A 21,301-nucleotide genomic window follows, 5' to 3' on the forward strand; every position below is an offset into this window, starting at 1 on the left:
GTATACATTAGACCGAGAAAAATTTGATATAAACTCAGGTATTTGCAGACAGAGAAATGATTTAAACTCAGATTTCGAAGTAAAATTCATGATGTTTATGTATGATATTTATGAGAAGCAATACGAATGAAACCAATCATCCCACTGTTTGAATATTTTAACCACATTTTTCATCTATTAATTTTAGTACCAATTAACACAATTATATTATTTTTATTTCTCAATTTCCCATGTTCAAAGGATATCGTACAACTTTTCAGGTAACTATCTCCGTTAAATTGGATTTATGTCAGTCTAAAAACATCTTCGTTTCCATTTCCGCGAAAGAATAGCCGTGTCCTATTTGATACATCAAAAATGACTCGTAGAATGTATAACCAACATTATACGAAGAGCAATAGCGTTCTGTCTTAATTCTTTCTACTTTAACCTACTGCCACCTTGATACGACAAACTGTACTTCTTTCATAAGCTCTCTCAGTATCCTCTAATCCTGTTCAGTCGCTTCTAACCACCATGACTCTTGCGATACCATTTGTCAACTGCTCGCACCAAATTATAACAAATTAAGATATTGATTTCTTTCTGACCATTTAGCTTCCTCTACCTTGTACTCCTTGGATCAATAATAATCTTATGATAAATACCTCACTTACCGTATACCAAAAACATGAATGTCCTAAATCAATTTTGAAAAAAAATTCTAGAAATCCATAAAATCTTTTGAATTAATTCACTATTTTGATCGACCCAAGCTGACTCCTGTGTTGTTTGCGAAGTTACAGCTTATAAATTTCTTTCGTTCACCTCATTATGCACTGTTAAATCATGGCACTATCCTTCAGGCTTCCAAATATATAAATAAAAAGTAATATGCTTACCATCGAGAAGTTCAATCAATGCTGGTCTTGAGCTAATTGTAGTGATTGAGTCCTTGGTGGTCTCGATGGATTACTACTTTTCATTTCTATTTTAATCATTTTATATTTTTTTGTTGGTAATGGCTTCAAAGTGGGAGCCGAAACGTAGATAATTTTCAAAATTCCAAGACGGTTCAACCCGTAAAAAATTAAATTGAAAACATAAATAAAAAATTCAATTCTTATGATAAATGATTATGCGGTAGACAATCAAATATTCATGAAATATTGAATGTATACGAATGGAACTAATGCCCAAATATGCCTCAATCAGTCTTGGTCGACCCGCACGAAATTTATCCTGCAGGAAAGTGCGATCATGATTGAATTCGGAAAACCAAACGAAACACTGTTGCTAGAATCAAAACGAATTGATCTGCTCACTGTTGTTGGTTTAATCCTCGTCGAAAGTCATAGAAAATCATCGTACGAAAATGTTCACGATGTTTATACTTGTAAATACTCATTGACGTTCATTCGATCAGTATAATTTTGTAAGTACTTTTGTCTTTAAAAATATCTTTCAAAAACTTCCTGTAGATGTAGTTTTTTCCTTTAGACTTTGAAAGAAATCCAAGCAGTTGAATCCACTGCTCTTCGCGTCGCTTGTGTGAAAGAAGCATACAGAAGCAGAAACATACAATATTCCTGTCATCGTGTCCACATCCACATTAGCTCATCCACGGTGATTTCAACCTATTCGGTTAATGTAAGTCCCTTGTCCAGTTTCACTAGATTTGGCTTTTCTTGGTCTACTTACTAACTTCTTTACCGTCCTAATTTTTACTTGGGATATATGATTCGTTCTTTTTTGTTGATGAAGGTTTTTACACTTTGCACAACATTCTCTATTTCTTTTTCAGCGCTTTGAAGCCTTTCCATGATTGCGCGGAGTTTCATTCTACTGTCCATTTTCGGGTTTAATAATGTGTATATTTTTTAAAGATGAAAATTGCTTGCTGAATGGAAACTAAGTAGGTGAACTAATAACTGCTATTCCCGAGTTGTGGAGTGGGATATCGAGATGTATATTTTAGAAAAGGAGAGCTAGAAAGAAGGAAAGTTATCCGAGAGTTCATGGTAGACCATTGCTAGGAGTTGAAGGAGAGCTAAGGCCATTTCCTTTTGTATCTCAAAAAAAGTGATCAACTAGTAGATAATATGATAAAGTGGTGTTTCTAGTAATGGTCCGGCTCGAGTTGATATTATGTATCAGGTTTGCAGGCCATTTGAACGACTCGTAAAAGGAGTTTTCCCCAAATCAAGCTACTTTGTGCACAAACAGTAACAGATATCGACTTCAAGATGTTACCGGTAGTATTATTACATCAATTTCAGTCGTTTATACAAATTTATGTTATTTTTCTTCAGAATGATTCTTATTTAGATTCCTCAAGTCATTACTTTCAAACAAATCATCATCATCATCATCATGCAACTTTAAAAATGTGTTAAACTTGATAAATATAACTGTCAACAAAAATATGATAGTGATAGACTATATTCTTTTATTCGCTCGCTGTATATATTAACTCAAATGTCTCAAACATATATAGTTCTTCCAATTTCAATTGCAGAAGACAGTTATGCCAAGAACAATCAATATTTCATAAATACGTAACATCTAACAAACCGTCAGTCCATATGGACTCATCATCTCCACTGTTTACCAATGAAAACATCGTAAATCGTAAATATAAATGCAATTCTATAGGACGAAGCTGTCGGAAAGCGTATGTACACAATTTCTTCGAAATAATCATGCCAGACAGTCGATGAATAATGGCGTCGCTTGGTGAGTCATTGAATTCATGAATTTCTTTAAATCAATTTATAAAAATTAAAAACAGCTTATTATCATGAAGTGGTTTAATGAACAGCTTTTACCCAACATTCCACCATAGTCAGCAATCGTTATGGACAACGCATCTTACCACTCGTGACAACTCCTTAAGATACCAAATAGTAGTAGTAACAAAGCTCAAATTTTAGTTTTAGCAGCAGACCCCCAAGAGCTTCGGAAAAACTGTGTTTGAACATGTTATCAAAGAAGAATTCAATCAAATTATGACTTTAGTTCAGACTATTCTGACTACAATGATTATTTATAAAGATACTTTGGAATTGGGATGTTTATTTCTTTCCTTTCAGCAAAGAATTCAGTTTCCTTTATAATGTTTGTTTGGAAATTTCGTTTTCAAGAAAAAAAATCAATGGGGTACAAAAAGGACTCAGTTCACGTCTGGTACCCTGCTTAAACAAAACTCCCTTACAGGTAGGTACATTGTACTCGTCTATTTACGTTTTATAATTTCATATTCAGTTGTAGCAAGTTAACGGGGTATGATAATGATTTTTTTTCAAGTAGGACTACAATTATGTGCATCTGTTTAAATAACGTCCAATTTATAATGATTCGATCGCCTTTTAACGAATATTTTCTCGTATAGATATTTTTAAAGGTATTTATAAAAATAATAAATTTATAAAATGAGGTATCTACGCCTATGGTAGATCAAACAAAATCGTCGGCAAGGGTTTTTACAATCTGCAATTGATATTGGAAGAACTATAACTGTGTATAAGTGCTAATTTGCAGTGTTGCCTTTCGGAAGAATCAGAAGCGGCCATTAAATAAGGAGGTTCAGAGGATTCACGATAGAAGCTTTCAGAAGGACTGAATTTGGAAGCTCCCAGGCAAATTCCTAGAGCTGTATTGTGAACAAAATTAACAGTTTTTAAATCAGATTTACTTACTGACATGTAAATAAAGCTTCCTATAATCTAATTTAGAAAGGACAAGATATTTGTACACCTATAACAGAGTTTTTTCATCACATTCCATGGGAGGCATATGGTAGATCAAACAAAATTGTCGGCAAGGGTTTTTAAAGTCTGCAATTGATATTGGAATTTGGACAATTTTACAATATATAGTATTAAATTTAAATTACTTGCTGAAATAAGATAATGAAATAGTAAAATCTGATATGGATTAGATTTATATATGATGAAGAAAATTTAGGAATTATCTTTCACAGTGGTATCAACGTAACGTCTTATGGCATTGTCGATAAAATTATCTCAACCTAGTTTTGTATTTCATATTAAATCGTAAAGTTGAATGTTGAAGACGGAGGTAAAAATTTTATTGGGATATTTTTACAAAATGAAGCCTTTAAAAATAGATTTTATGTTTTCTGTCGAACACTAAATTTACCAACAATATGAATTTGAAAAATTGTTTCAGATTTATAACAAACGTTTTTGATAACAAAAAAGAAAATGGCCATAAAAAGTTTATAATGATGAAATAATCCCTTTAAATTATTTATATTGGCGATAGAAAGAAATAATACAGTATCAACAAATTTTGAAATTTCATTATAACAAAAAGAAATACCCTTAAAATATCCATAAAAAATTATTTAAATAATTAGTATACACAAAAATAATTTCGAGAGAAGTAATTCAAGCAAAAATTTTATATATATATATATATATATATATCTATTATATTTAACTTAATTTTAAATGACAGATATCATCATTCTAACAATTCAGAAGGAAAATTCTTTGTATGGCGAAAGCAGACTGAATTTCAATACAAATGTAGTCAGTGCACAAAATATCTGGAACTGACACTAGAAAGTAAACTTCTCCGGAACAAACATGAAAAAGAGATAATCACCAAATCTACAAAAGTTCTGATGACGTGCTGAAACTTTGCAGGGAGAAATTAGGATTGTAACTTAAAGATCCTAAGGTGGATGTACATGGCAATTGTGAGACTAATCATCACATATGGGGCCGTGGTTTCGAGTACTAGAACTAGTTTTAATATACTAGAATACCACTAGAAACAATCTATGAAAGGTTCAAAGATTGGCTAGCTTATGTGCAACCGAGGCCATGAAATCTTACCCAATAGCTGCACTAGAAATGATTCTAAATCTCCCACCTCTCCACATAGTACTGGAGAGACGGAATCATCAAAGAAACCCCGTTGTTAAATAATGACCAACCCTGAGACATGCTTCAAGACGTTGCATCAAAAAAGTTCTGAGAAAAACTTCTCCTCAAAAATCAACTATGAAAGCAAGTGGGATCAGAAATGAACATAAATACCATTAAATGGTGTACGGATGGATCAAAGCCAGCAGACCGAACTAAAATAGGAAGGTGCGGGCCCAGAACCGAATACTCTAAAAGCCTGGTCAGAGCACCAAGTATTTTTCACGCAAAAATCTACGCAATTAAAAAATTTATTCAGTTCAGTCTAGAGAGGGATCATCGCAAACAGGAGATCATCATCCTGTTCGATAATCAAGCAGCCATTAGAGCTCTATGCTCCAATATCATAAAATCCATACTCGTTTGGAATTGCCTAGGAAAATTAAACGTGCCAGGCAGGAGAAATAAAATTACTACAGAAGAATGGAAAAAGCACTGATAAAGAAGATAGCAAAACCAATTATTGGGACAACCTACAGGGGCTGAGACTCTTCTGAGAAACTATAACCAGAGTAGATCTGCTTAGTAAGAACAATCTACTAGCAGGAGTTCTATCGAGATACTGTCGCCTCAACAAACACCTGAAGATGCTAGACCTAGCAGATAATGCGGCGTTCAAATTTTGTTGCACAGAGGACTAAACCTCTATCCACATTCTCTCGAAATGTGAAACTCCAAAGCACTACAACTGGGAGCGCTTGAAATGGATTAATTCCACGCAATTCTAGACTTTTTAATAGGAATGGGATTAATTTATCAGCTGTAAACACAGAGTTCTACAGTATCACAGCAAAAAAGGGGGACACAATAAATCCTTTGGGTCGCAGTGTATATGAGACCCCAAATCCATAAAAGATATCGCTTCCTCTTGTATCCATTTTTTCCAATACTTTTCCTCCTAAAATTTCTTTTTACTCCCAGTTTTTTCATATGAATTATCTATTCCGTTATCTGTGTCTATTTTTATTGGTGTTTTATTGGTCTTTACATTATTTTTGTTGTTGTTTCGTTACTTTATACAAGTTATTAAATTCACTAGGAAAATTGAAGTTTGACTTGAGGTTGATAGGATTGACTATAAAAGCAGAATGCTGAGTTTTTCAAGAAAAGAAAGAAACAAATATCGAACGCAATAGATAATTTTTTTAGTTTGAACCGCATTGGAATCAATCTAATTGTCTGAACAAAGATGATTAATATCTTAATAAAATATAGTTGCAAATCTACTGAAATATGCGACAAAGTTTTTTTCTCAATATATTCAGTTCATAATTATAGTTTGGGGCCAAAAATCTATAATTTGAATTTTATATTCTTTAAGGAAAGTTTACTTGTGGTCAAATTTTCCATTTTTTGCTCAGAAGTAAAAATAACGATAATTTTATTCTGATCTTTGATCAGAACGCCAAAATACAAAATAAATGTTGTCTAGTTTCAATTTGTGCATCTACGGCACTTGACAATTTCCCAGTAGAGAAAAGTTGGGTATTTTGATATTTTGAAGAATACTATAAAAAACTCATTTGGTTTATCATAATGAATACAAAAAATCACTCATAAAATTTCGTCGTTAGTAATATAAAATCCTGTTATCATTTTGTAAATGTTCATTTTTTATTAACCATTGATTTTACTTCTTATTTTATCGTTTCTCTGTTCAATTTAATAAAGTGAAGTTAGTTGCTCTTAAACTCCTCGTATTCGTCGTTCATTAATTGGATCCAAGTGCTTTTTTAAAAAATATAACCTATAAAACTTTGAAAGCGTACACGATTGCTATTTAGAGAAAAAAACGGTTTGGTTTTATAATTTTCAATAAATATTTTCCATCATGTCCTGATATTCTTATATCAAAACAATTTTTTTCAGTGGCAATTGGTGAAATATGACATGTTTCAATCCATATATCGATATAGTGTATACTGTATATACAAATTTGTATCGTAGCTCTCATAAAACGTTTTTTTTTTGTTTATTAGTCCTAAGCTATGCATCTTCCTCTTCTCACTTTTCCTTTAGCTCTCTCTAGGGCGTCGGAAAGATATTTATTATCCATTTACCCATTTCGTTCATCAGTCCCTGTCCTGTGCTAGAATCATCTTCTGATTATTGCCTGTTGTCTATGCTATTTGTTCATTCCATGTTTTTCTTGGTCTGTCCCGTATTCTTCCTATACTTCCTGCTTCCATATAGTCCGGTCAAATTAGACCAAAAAATAAGAGTGAAGCTGAAAATCAGTAAAATTGTTTAATATACAATTAAAACTAAAATTTGAATGTTCTCCATCATTTCTGTGTATTGAAAAAATTTTATTCAAGGTCAAAGGTAAAAAAAATGAGTTTTTCGCGATTATCAGCAAAACGGTAACTTTTATCATAAAAATTCTTTAGACAAAAATTATAGATCATAAAGTTATCTACAAAAAACATGTCGATACTTGTTTTCTTACGAGCCACCGTTTCTGAGATATAACGATTCAAAAACTTATAATTTACTGTCGTATTTAATGGCTTTAATGATTTTATCAAAGCTGCAGAACAACTTCTTCGAACTTTAGCATCATCTTCTTCAATTGATAATTAATTTGATGAACTTATGACAGTTCCAACCAGTCATCAGAAATTTTTTACAAATACTCGCAACAAGCCTCGGTTCATTTGAATGTTGCAAGAAAAGTTTACTGCTGAAAATATATTGGTGAAACTACTAAATACAAAAACTTTTACAACTTTTTGAATCATTATATCTCAGAAACAGTGGCTTGTAGAAAAAAAGTTAGAAAACAAGAATTGACACATTTTTTGAACTTTGACCCTTAATAAAAGTTTTTCCACAGTCAAATTCTATGTTCAATTGTATTTTAAGCAATTTTACTGATTTTCAGCTTGATGGGACTTTATGTAACTTTGAATGTCTAAATTGATCGGATTATTATTCGTTTCTTGTTGTAAGTTGTTTATCATAATTTCATTTCTTATTATATCCATCCTATTTTTTTCTTCTGATTTTCCTAGGTCTTCAACTCGATTGCATTTAGTCTACTATATTTTTTATTGTTAGTTTAACTTAGTTTCCCTTCCACGCGTGTTGGAGCTGTTATTGTATAGTATATAATCAGTTTAATTTACTTTAATATCTCCTTATCGAACACTGTTTTATTCAATGCATAGTATAGTTCTTCCAATATCAAATGCAGAAGGCAGTTATGCGAGGAACAATCAATATTTCATAAATACTTATACCAAATTAAGAAATAAAAAAGTTCTAATAGACGAATGAGGTACAAAAAGGACTCAGTTCACGTCTGGTACCTTGTTTAAACCAAACTCCCTTACAGGTAGGTACATTTTACTCGTCTATTTACATTTTATAGTTTAATATTAAGTTGTAGCAAGTTAACGTGGTATAATAATGATTATTTTTCAAGTACGACTACAATTATGTGCATCTGTTCAAATAACGTCCAATTTATAATGATTCGATCGCCTTTCATAGATATTTTTAAAAGTATTTATAAAAATAATAAATTTGTAAAATGAGGTATCTACGCCTATGGTAGATCAAACAAAATTGTCGGCAAGGGTTTTTATAATCTGCAATTGATATTACAAGAACCATTTTCTCCCAAGGTATTCAAAAGTTGAGACTTTCTTATTTTTTGCTATAAGTATGACTTCGTTTCCATGTTTCTTGTTTATTATCATTGTTTCGCATATTTCTATGTTAATTTCTGTTTCCAGTATAGGATTGACAATTAAAACAAAATGCTAAGTTTGTGAGGAATAGGAAGAAATATCGAACGCAATAGGACATCTGGGTTACTCAATTTTTAAGTTTGATTGAATCTAATTGTCTAAACAGAGATATACAGATATCTTAGCAAAATATCATCACAAAATGTAGTGTGTTTGTTTTATAGTTAATTGTTATCAATTTTTTGACATTAAGGCGTTCTTCTTCTTGGTTATCGAATCACTCGACAGTTAGTGTAATTATATGTTGATGTAGATTTTCTGTTTCATTACCTACAATTTTCCCATAAAATGATTAATATTCTCCGTATCGGGATCTTGAATCTAATCTCACTTTTTGTAGAGCAATTGTGAATATCTCGTTTGTAGGTTTGTATCTCGTCATGAATTTACAAAGTAGATTCTCGTGGAAAATTGTTGAAATTTTGATTTAGTTCAGAAAGGTTCCTTTAAAAAACGGCAAAAGTGCCAAAAATTATCAGTTTTTTGGGAGCTTCAAACTATGACTGGTACTGGTTCTAACAACAAATATAAAAAATAGAATCATTTCTTGATTCTAGTTATTTCTAGTATGTATGTATAGTATGTAAATGAATGATTAACACTGAAAGTGTTGTTATTCTGGATCGCTGGCCGTTTAATATGAAAATCGTATTATAGTAATGAATTCCGCTTTGTGCTACCAAGTAGAACATCTCGAAATATTCGTCTCCATTGCCAATATATCGATTTGTCCTAAATCCTGCATAAAATATAAGTAGGTAGGTAGTTACTTCACACTTCCAATTATCATGATATTGCTTATAGCAAAACAAAATTCCGAAAAAAAAATCTTCAAATAGGTTATATTTTTTACGTCGAATTATTTGGAAAAATTTCGATTATATTGTTTATGTTGTATATAGTTCTTCCAATATCAATTGCAAATTATAAAAACCCTCGTCGACCATTTTGTTTGATCTAACATAGACTCCATTTTTTAAATTTATTATTTTTATAATTAAAATCAAATCATTACAAATTCTGGTCCTACTTGGAACTTAGAAACAAATTATTATGCCCCGTTAACTTGCTACAACTAAATATTAAATTATAAAACGTAAATAGACGAGTGAAATGTAAGGGAGTTTGGTTTAAACAGGCTGCTAGACGTGAAATATACACAATAAATTTTCCTACGTATAAAATCTTGAGTAGCTTTGTGAACTGATTTCAGTTTTTCTTTATATGTTTTTCGGTTCTGTGAATGATCCACAGCAACCCCTTTCGTGACTACTCGATAAATGAAAAATTTATTTACTCTAGTTAATTCTACAATTCTTATTATGATTGCATTATCAGATTGCTGGATATTTTCCTTTCTTGAACATTCGAATATATTCAACATAACACTATAATATGCAATTTCATTGTCTTCACTCGCCCATTGTCTAAAGAACGTCATAATTATATTTATTTAGAGAAATTAAAGAATTATATAAATCTCACCAAGTCGCGCCAATGCTTATCGCAGATTGTCTGGCAGGAATATTTCCAAGAAATTGTGTACATACGCCTTCCGACAGCTTGTGGTAATTATACACTTTCACGGTCACCTGGTTTTTTGGCTCTAGATTATCGAAAAATGGGTGGATTTTAATGATCTCGGTCTCAAAATGTTCCATTTTACGGCGGATTTATAAAAAACAATACGAAAATTAAAAAAAATAAATATTTTTCACAGTTTCATGAGTTTAAATGCAAAAAAAAATGACTTTCTACATATAATCCTTCGTAACTGTTTCTGACGTCGTGGAATCAAGTTCGTATATTTTTTTCGCAATTTACATAAAAAATTAATATTTTGAAAAAAAAAGTTTTTCTACTATTTAAGGTTTAAAACTATTAAAAACCGCAAATTCAGCCACTACCCCCGTGTTTTTTATAAATTCGTCGTAAAATGGAACATTTTGAGACCAAAATTATAAAATTTATCTATTTTTCGATTTTTAATGGTCCAAAAACTATTAACATTGAAGAATATAGTACGAAACTATTCACGAAAATTGATTGTTTTTCATCGATTTCATTTTAAGCTGAAAAAATCATTACCTACAATTTTCCCATAAAATGATTAATATTCTCCGTATCGGGATCTTGAATCTAATCTCACTTTTTGTAGAGCAATTGTGAATATCTCGTTTGTAGGTTTGTATCTCGTCATGAATTTACAAAGTAGATTCTCGTGGAAAATTGTTGAAATTTTGATTTAGTTCAGAAAGGTTCCTTTAAAAAACGGCAAAAGTGCCAAAAATTATCAGTTTTTTGGGAGCTTCAAACTATGACTGGTACTGGTTCTAACAACAAATATAAAAAATAGAATCATTTCTTGATTCTAGTTATTTCTAGTATGTATGTATAGTATGTAAATGAATGATTAACACTGAAAGTGTTGTTATTCTGGATCGCTGGCCGTTTAATATGAAAATCGTATTATAGTAATGAATTCCGCTTTGTGCTACCAAGTAGAACATCTCGAAATATTCGTCTCCATTGCCAATATATCGATTTGTCCTAAATCCTGCATAAAATATAAGTAGGTAGGTAGTTACTTCACACTTCCAATTATCATGATATTGCTTATAGCAAAACAAAATTCCGAAAAAAAAATCTTCAAATAGGTTATATTTTTTACGTCGAATTATTTGGAAAAATTTCGATTATATTGTTTATGTTGTATATAGTTCTTCCAATATCAATTGCAAATTATAAAAACCCTCGTCGACCATTTTGTTTGATCTAACATAGACTCCATTTTTTAAATTTATTATTTTTATAATTAAAATCAAATCATTACAAATTCTGGTCCTACTTGGAACTTAGAAACAAATTATTATGCCCCGTTAACTTGCTACAACTAAATATTAAATTATAAAACGTAAATAGACGAGTGAAATGTAAGGGAGTTTGGTTTAAACAGGCTGCTAGACGTGAAATATACACAATAAATTTTCCTACGTATAAAATCTTGAGTAGCTTTGTGAACTGATTTCAGTTTTTCTTTATATGTTTTTCGGTTCTGTGAATGATCCACAGCAACCCCTTTCGTGACTACTCGATAAATGAAAAATTTATTTACTCTAGTTAATTCTACAATTCTTATTATGATTGCATTATCAGATTGCTGGATATTTTCCTTTCTTGAACATTCGAATATATTCAACATAACACTATAATATGCAATTTCATTGTCTTCACTCGCCCATTGTCTAAAGAACGTCATAATTATATTTATTTAGAGAAATTAAAGAATTATATAAATCTCACCAAGTCGCGCCAATGCTTATCGCAGATTGTCTGGCAGGAATATTTCCAAGAAATTGTGTACATACGCCTTCCGACAGCTTGTGGTAATTATACACTTTCACGGTCACCTGGTTTTTTGGCTCTAGATTATCGAAAAATGGGTGGATTTTAATGATCTCGGTCTCAAAATGTTCCATTTTACGGCGGATTTATAAAAAACAATACGAAAATTAAAAAAAATAAATATTTTTCACAGTTTCATGAGTTTAAATGCAAAAAAAAATGACTTTCTACATATAATCCTTCGTAACTGTTTCTGACGTCGTGGAATCAAGTTCGTATATTTTTTTCGCAATTTACATAAAAAATTAATATTTTGAAAAAAAAAGTTTTTCTACTATTTAAGGTTTAAAACTATTAAAAACCGCAAATTCAGCCACTACCCCCGTGTTTTTTATAAATTCGTCGTAAAATGGAACATTTTGAGACCAAAATTATAAAATTTATCTATTTTTCGATTTTTAATGGTCCAAAAACTATTAACATTGAAGAATATAGTACGAAACTATTCACGAAAATTGATTGTTTTTCATCGATTTCATTTTAAGCTGAAAAAATCATTCTTTTTGGATTTTTTTAATTGTTTATTAATTTATGTAGAATCCAAAAAAAAATATAAGAAATTTATCTGATAATGAGATAATTTTTTGTAAAGGATTATTTTGCAAAACCGATTTTTTTCCGATTTAAAACAGTAAAACTATGAGAAATTTTCATTCCAGCTATTTCTACTATTTTTTTTTTATAAATCCGCCGTAAAATGGAACATTTTGAGACCAAGATCATTAAAATCCATCCATTTTTCGATTTTCTAGAGTCAAAAAACCAGGTGACCGTAAAAGTGTATAATTACCCAGCTTGTTTTAGTTGGTAAACTGTGGAGATAATGAGTCCACGTAGACTGGCGGTTTATTACATCTTGAAATGCTTTCTATGTATTTTGAGATATCAATTTGAAAATTTCAGAAATTATATCCATCATAATGGATCATTACATTTGTTTCAATGGAACCATCTATCTTTTATTACATATTTAGAATTAGCTTGACTTTACCATTATAATAATATAGGGTTGTGATGTATTCTACGAGGTATATGAAAAGTTATAACCAATTTTCCATAAAAATCGTACAAGTTGAATACCCTATACAATGTAAGATAAATTCAAGAATGGGGATCTGTTGCGGCCAAAGCGTTCGAAAAGTAGTAAAAATACTGGAAAATTATTTATTCCGTTAATATTCATTGAATCTGATACAGGGTGAATCAAAAGATTGATACATTATTTTTTCGGGTTTTTCAAATAAATCACCCTGTATTTTATGTGAGTTATCGAAAAGTACTACCAACTTACTCCTTTTTTATCAAGCAGTCTGTATTTTATGGGAATAGGGACAGACCAGCGAGTTTGGCCGGACATCTGGATAGAAAGGACGGACACCCTACTTTATTTAAGATTTTGTCTCAATATAAATAGGTACGACAAAAACAAGACTTATTAACTGGAATAAAATAATCAAAAACTTCTCTTTAAATTTAACAATAGAATAAAAAAAACTTCTTCTCTTTGAGTTACACGAGAGATCAGATTCTTTCAAAATGTATTTGTAAAAATCCTTACATGTCCAATTCTACAAGCAACATTTTGGCAACAGTGTCAACGTTCCTTCGTCCTTTGCTGACTTATCAAGAAGAGAGCTTCTAAAAAGCAGTGATTTAAAGGAGGCTACCTATTTTTTATGTGCTAACAGCTTCTTGAAATAAACGTTATCTTTGTTAGTGTCCAGAAAACGGGCAACGAGCGACACTTGGGCCTACGTATATCCGCCTTTATCTGTACACCTGACAACGCTTACTTGGAAGTAGCAATCTATTGAACTTCGAGTTAATATCAATCAAGGTTCTTTAATATCCAATAAAACGGAGTCTGGTACATTTATTATTTGGAAACAAAACATCAATAGTCAACGAAACGCAAGAAAAGAAAAAAAACAGTTAAATACAGTTCACTTATCGAAATAATCATACAAAAACATCTTTGGACCTTCGAAAAGGATTTCAAAGCGGAGTTTTTACACTCTCGTCTCATATTCTATAAAAACGATACAATATTTTGAATGGCTGAAAATATGTTTTTAAAAAAAATTATTAAACTCAAAATTACAATAATTTTATAGAGTTGAATAAACAAAATTAATTTCACAAGCGAATTAACTATAATTCATTAAAAAGTTATTTACAACATTCGTATTTATAATAAAATAAATGCTGACAAAGTGTTTATGATATTTGATCCTATTGCGTTTTATTTAAATAATCTTCTGAAATTTTCTCCATGTAACTCAAAGTAAGTTTTTACCTTCACTTTTTCTATCACAAGCCGGTCTCGATTTGTTTTGTTATTAAATAAAATTTTTAGATACTACAACGGTTCTTATTTCATCTTTTATTATTTTAATCTTTGATTTAATGTAACTTTGAAATGGAAACGATTACGGCAGACTTTGAAAGATTAACACGTAAAAGGGATACAATTAAAACGAAAATTACAATATTTTCTAAATTTCTCGATACAATAGAAAGTGAATTTACTAATTTTCAAATCATAGATCCAAAATCACTTAACGAGGTTGTAGAGGGAACTGAACGTTTTGGAGTCGTGTTAGATGAATTCGAACAAATTCAAGCGGATATTGATCAAATCGCAACGGATATCGACAAACAGATTCAGGAACGTGAAACTTTTGATCGTAAATTTTATTATGTTATATCAAAAGCGAAAACATTTTATAGAGAATTTCTATATTTGAAACGGAATCATCAATGAATATCAAAAAAACCAAACTGCTCAACTTGTTTGGTGATATTTCAATAAGTACGCTAAGTTAATTATTTACTTCACTCCATATTTGTGAACCGTTATTATACGAGGGCTGCTACTTAAGTTATGAGGTATCGCGATACATATAAGAATATGTCAAATCTGACTTTTCCATCATAATTTTAATGAGGGAAACCAATCGCAGAAGACGAATCATTCTGCACGACGACAATGACAAAACGTTTTTTTGAACAGTCAAAATATCGAATTTATGGGTCATTCACCGTACATTTCTTGATTGGCACACAATGATTTCATTCAAGTCAATACTTTTATATACCTAAAGAAGTGGTTGATGTCTGATATTACATATTTTGGAGAATATTTGGAGAAACAATAAAGCCGCTTTCAATAATAAATATTTGTTTGTATTTGTCCATTTTAAAACTTAAGTAGCAACCCTTGTATGTAATCTCAAACAATATCGGAAAATTGACATTTGTAGAACTCAGTTTTATATATTTTTTGTGAGTTAAATGTGTTGTTTTCACTTCACAAAGAATAGTTTGGACTACTCGGAATGTAGACTGGATACAATGGGAAGATTTATCGTGTTCTTTTCAGAATTCCACTCAAAAACCGAGGAATTATCTTGACGGCAATTTGGGTCCGTAGTAAACAGGAAGAATAAGCGGAAATGTGTTGGAAAGAGCTCCACTACGGACAGCTTCAAATTTATTAGACGGAAACGCATAAAAATTTATAGAAAAGAAGAGAGATTTCTCCACAAAGACTAAAAACTAAGATAAATGGAAACGTCAACTGAAAAATTTGAGAAAAAAATTTAATCTTATAATATATCAAAAAATCTACCACTCGACCAATTAAAAGTATAACTATTGTTTTCGAAAAATTCGTAAAATATATTTTCAAAAGAAGTCGATATGTTAAACTTTCATCTGCCTTTAAAAAATTATAAAAGAAACTAATTTTAAATCAGAAAAGACGAGAAATCGGCGAAAGGAATCGAGTGACCACGTGGACAGAATGTCAGATGACCTACAAGATTGCTGCAGCTAGGCAACTATTGATGCAAACACAGGACAAGTCCTAGCGTAGAAGAAGAAGAAAAGACCTAAAATTAAGAACATTTAGAAGCAAACTAGTTTCGTAGGTTTTGTTTTAAAATGGTTTTTTTAATAATTTGTCAAAGAAATATAAAAAACGTTTCCACTTTTATTTATTTATTTTATTTTATCACGAAACACAATTTTCTGAAATATGAAAAACAATTTTTTAATCATGGGGGCAGTCAATGGAGATTTTTTTTTTAGTTTAGTTAACTTTTTTCTACTATACCAAGCCTTTCCGACGACTTTGAATCCATTTTCAAGGTTGTAATAAATACCAAAAGAAACTGGTTCATATTATTGAATGTTTCATTGAAAGAATAATAGAAACTTACATTCAATCCAGACTAAAAGCTTGAAAAATTACTAAAACAAAAGGGGAAATGACGAAATGGATCCAAAGTCCGCGAATTTCGGAACCTCTCACGTCCATCCCTCTAGAGTTGTAAGCCTATCCCAACATGATCATTGTAATTGAAGCAAACAAGTTTGCAAAATTCAGCAACCGGTTCTAAGGATGTGCAAATGGTTATAATTGTGAATATATGATAAAAAATATAATTTGTGAACATAAAAAACCATTTTAACTTAATTTTTCACCTTAAGTTCTGACCGGCTGGAGCTTGACAACACCGCAACCGAGCCGTGCCACCTGGGCTGGAAATTTTTTCTTGTAAAGTCTAAAAATTGTTTATTGAGTTGGGAAGCCGGAGAGCTCTCACTATCTGCCGCTCACCAAGTCAAAAACAATAATATACAAATAAGTTTTAACAATTTAGAACAGTCATGTCAAAGATACGGCCCGCGGGCCGCTTCCGGTCCCTGGGCCATATGAATAAGGCCCGCGATTGAAATGTGTCACAGAAAGAAGAATCATTTTTAGAGCTTTCAGACTTCAGTCGATTCCTCTATGGATATTTTAAATACTCGTACCCTCAAGTCTACGGATGTTTATAAGTAATTTAAAGGGCAAATATCCTATTATTTTTGTCGAGAACGTTAGAATCTTCCACGCGCTTCGAGTCTAGACTAGAAACTTCCTTAACAATATAAAACGAGCTCGTCTGCGCGACGTGAGTCAGTTGAGTCGAGTAATCGAAGCGATTTTAATTGTATTGCTCAACTTGCTGTTATTTACGAGGCATTAATATTTGAAATAACTAAAGAACTATCAAAGTCGGGATGAGTGGTCACTTTATTTGCCAATGATATAGTAATTACTTTAAGTGATCAAACATTTTGAATGAGATACGGATTGCAATCAACTTAAACCGACGTATAGTATATAAAATGCTAGTATATCTCTGTAACAGGCACAAATTAAATTGTGACGTTTTTAAATTGCTTAATTCGAATCTATCAAAAAAGCAAATATAATTTGATTTGAAGTTGCAAAAGTAGTACTTTTAGTTATTTAGCAGCAGCAAAGAACTTTAACTCGCAATTTTCTTCACACCTCTACGATAATAAAGACGAATTTGGGAAATTTGAGTAGGCGCCAGCGAAGTGTATCAAAAAGAAGATTGGAAAATTTCTAAATGGTTTTGATGATGCTCTAATACACCCCAATCGAATAAAATACGTAAGCGTTCTAATCGAAATCGGAAATTACACGCTTGATGTAAATATACGGATATATTTTCAACGGAGTAATTGCAGCATACGAGGGTGGTACAAAATTAAAGTATTCCCGTTATAAAATGAATGGAAATAATTGGAAATTGGAAATAATTAATTTAGAGATAGTACAAAGTACATATTGTACACCAATTTGCATACCTAACAAAATACTGCGAAGACTATGTATTTGTTTTGCTAAAGAGAAATATGGACAACAGACCAAATTTATAACTTCTCGACCGCCTCGGCAACGACACGACGTGGGATTCACAATGGTGGTGACCTCGCAGTGATATTTTAATTAAAGTCGAAGGATAGAAAGGTACGAAACTAAAATCAATTAACGGGACATTCATTAGGAGCTGAATTTCGTCCTGTTAACCCTTCTGAGATCCATTCATTGTTTTTGACTTTCGCAATTTGTCCATACAGCGGAAAGTGGAGTATACACTGATAGTATTACATTGAATTGCATAGAAATCCTCTTGTGATGGGTTAATATTTAAAATTTTGCTATCAGAAAATTTTTAAATTCTATCAGCACCAATTATATTGCTGCAAATGAATAAAAACCTAGAAAATAGATCATTATCAGAAGTTGATCGATTTAACTACAGTACTTTTAACACTAGTTAACAAGTGACAAGAACTGAACGGTGATCAAGAAACACTTTTTTTCACACCGATGTTCGTCGATTGTCCAAAGGTGCTTACAAGATTGTTCAACTTAAAATCAGAAGTTGAAATCTTTTTGATGAGTTTAAGTGATGACTGTACAAGAAGTTTACAGGTGACAAAATAATCTTTCACCAGTCATATTTGTCAGATTTTTTCTAAACAATAAATCTTCTGAACCTAAAGCTACAAGGTCTGAAAAGTACTTTGAGGAATTATAATCCAGTTTTAATGAGAAGATAGCTGTTTGACAACGCCGCCTGTTGAACTCGGATCCCCATTTGTTGTCCCTGAAGAACAAAATCGAGGCCTATTACCCAGATATGAGCTCGAAACATTGATACACTTCCTGATCACATTCAAGCTGGAGTGGATTTTCCAAACATGAATTTTTAAGATTTCTAGCTCCTATAACTTTCTGTTTACCCAGAAGTAGCGATGGAGGCAAACAAGTTGCTTGTACAATTTTCATTAACTTATCTATGCGAGTCAAGATTTTCAACTCTAACTAATATAAAATCTAAATATCAAGGCAGACTAGATGTGGAAAGTGACCTGCGGTGTTGTTTGTCAGAATTGAAACCAACATACTATAAATAGTTTTCTTGTTACATTTCAATTTTGATGTCATATCATTAATTAAACAAATCATTGGATAAATAAAAATTTTTTCATTGTTTGGTTTAATTAAAATTTGTATTTGAACAAATATAATTTCATATTCCTTACCAGATTATAACTAGTCGAAGCTCAAAGTCATTTTACTCAAGCATAATGTGAGTAAATTTGACAAATGTAAATCTAAATGGAGACGTGACCTCATACCAAAGTACGAAGGGGGCTCAGAGCCTGAAAGGTTGAAAACCCCCACTTTAGAATTAAATGTGGTCGAGAAAATTGTTTCATAGTTTGAACGCCCGAATGTTTGCCAGCCATGGCAGGAGCGCCATCCGTAGTTGTGATGCTAAGTATATTCCAGTCGAGGTCAATTCTACTATCAAATTCTCAATTGCAGAATAAATATCATTTGCTGTTGTAGTACTTCGCAATGGAACGCACTTTAATACCTTTTCAGTTATTTTAAAGTTACTGTTAATGCCTCGTAAAAAACAGCAAGTTGAGCAGTACAATTAAAATCCTTCTCCAACCGTATCGCTTCGATTACTCGGCTCAACTGACTCACGTCGCGCCGACGCACTAGTTTTAGATGGTTAAGGAAGATTCTAGTCTAGACTCGAAACGCGTGGAAGATTCTATCGTTCTCGACAAAAATAATAGGATATTCCCGCTTGCTGCTAAGAGTTGGCGATACTGCTTTTCTCGAAATTACTTATAAACATCCGTAGACATGAGAGTACGAGTATTTAAAGCACCCGTAGAGAAATCGAATGAACACATTGCGATTGCGGGCCTTATTGATACGGCCCAGGGGTCGGGAGCAGCCCGCGGGCCGTATCTCTAACATTACTGATTTAGATAATAAAGCCGATCATATATATTCGGACAATTTTTTTATTTGATAAGATTAGAAAAATCCTGAGTCGATCTTTGAAGCGAAATACAATGTTTGTTGAGATGCAATTTAATTTTGCCCGTCTAAAAATCTAACTAAATGATCAACGACTTTGATAAACGTGGAAATAGTATTGCTTTCTTCAGAGAATAGCACAAAGGCTGGAAATCTACGATTGATGTTGACGCCAATTTCCACTGAGAGTTCCGTGAATCTTCATTAAACTGAAGTTACCTATATACTCGTACAAGATACAAAGGAAGTTTCCACGAAAAATTATTTTTTGCAAGACAACTTTTTAGTTTGATGTGTTTTAAGAGCGTTTTTAGTTTTTTTCAAACTATAATTATTATTAATATTACACAGCTTGTAACGTGAACTTCTTGGTATGAATTATAAGTATAATTATAATGTAAATAGTACACAGTTGAAAATTTTTTTGGCAATTTTATCAAAAATGCGTGGGATTCAACTTAAGAAAAATCTAATTCAAAAATTCATTATAAGAATACTCAATAAATTTACTATGCATTACTCCATTAACGTAACTAGAATATTGTTTAATTCACCATACAATAAACAAATTACCTTTCACTGACAAACTATCAAGTTTGAATGATATTATTGTGATTTACTTCAGTTTTATTCTTCGATTGAAATTCTCCCCTGCCTCTGAATCAAAAACTAAGTGAATAATTCATTTGAAAATGAGAGGCTTGAGTGTTATATACTCAAGCATAATTGCAAACTACGTATCTAGCGCCATCTATCCAATGTTTCCATAGTAACTCGAATCACAAATCGTGTCTGTAATTTTACAATAAAACATAATAAATCGAAGTAGGAGAGTTGCTCCTTTAGATAGAGATATGGCAACACTGATGCGATAATGTCAAATCTTGACATTGAAATCATAAAGTTTGACATTTTTAATAATGAACCTGCTCCGAACGTAGTGTCATACGAGTGCTATTTGAATTGCTTACAGATTGAATCGCGAGCATTTTCGTGCGATGGTTTCCTTTGACTTTAGAAGTGAATTAATCCAAAAGTAATGTGCCGATCAACTCGCTACAACTTTTGGCAAAAATACGTCTAAAATATGTTGAGTCATACTTTGACATCAGTTCCACCCGCATGGTTCAAAAGACCCAAAAGAATCGTCTTTATGGGTCTTTCAAAACAAACCAAATCCACCAAAAGTTGTTCGTGCGCGAAGGACTTCGAAGCAAATGGTCGCCTTTTTTTTGGAATAACTGGATATTAGAGTAACGTGGAACAGTCAATTCTGAATGATACACCAGCATTTCTTGTCAGCAATGTTCGAAAAAATCGCATTCTCCACCACGTCAATGCGTTCTCTTACACCTCAGTTCAAACACAAATGTTTCTCTTTTCCGATCGAGGAAATCGTCTGTACCTTTTCCGGTGCAGGGTCACCCTTTGCGAAGTGTAGAGGTGGATCCAGATTTCAACTATACGAGGCGGTACCCAAAAGTAACCGGAATAGC

The 21,301-nt window shown here is 31.9% G+C and overlaps 1 protein-coding gene across 2 annotated transcripts in view; it reads left to right on the forward strand.

The window, feature by feature from the left end:
• Nucleotides 1-21,301, forward strand: part of LOC130446644 (uncharacterized) — a 109,334-nt gene that overhangs the window by 22,109 nt on the left and 65,924 nt on the right. The window lies entirely within an intron of this gene.

The sequence above is a fragment of the Diorhabda sublineata genome, chromosome 7, assembly GCF_026230105.1.
Source record: "Diorhabda sublineata isolate icDioSubl1.1 chromosome 7, icDioSubl1.1, whole genome shotgun sequence".
NCBI lineage: Eukaryota > Metazoa > Arthropoda > Insecta > Coleoptera > Chrysomelidae > Diorhabda > Diorhabda sublineata.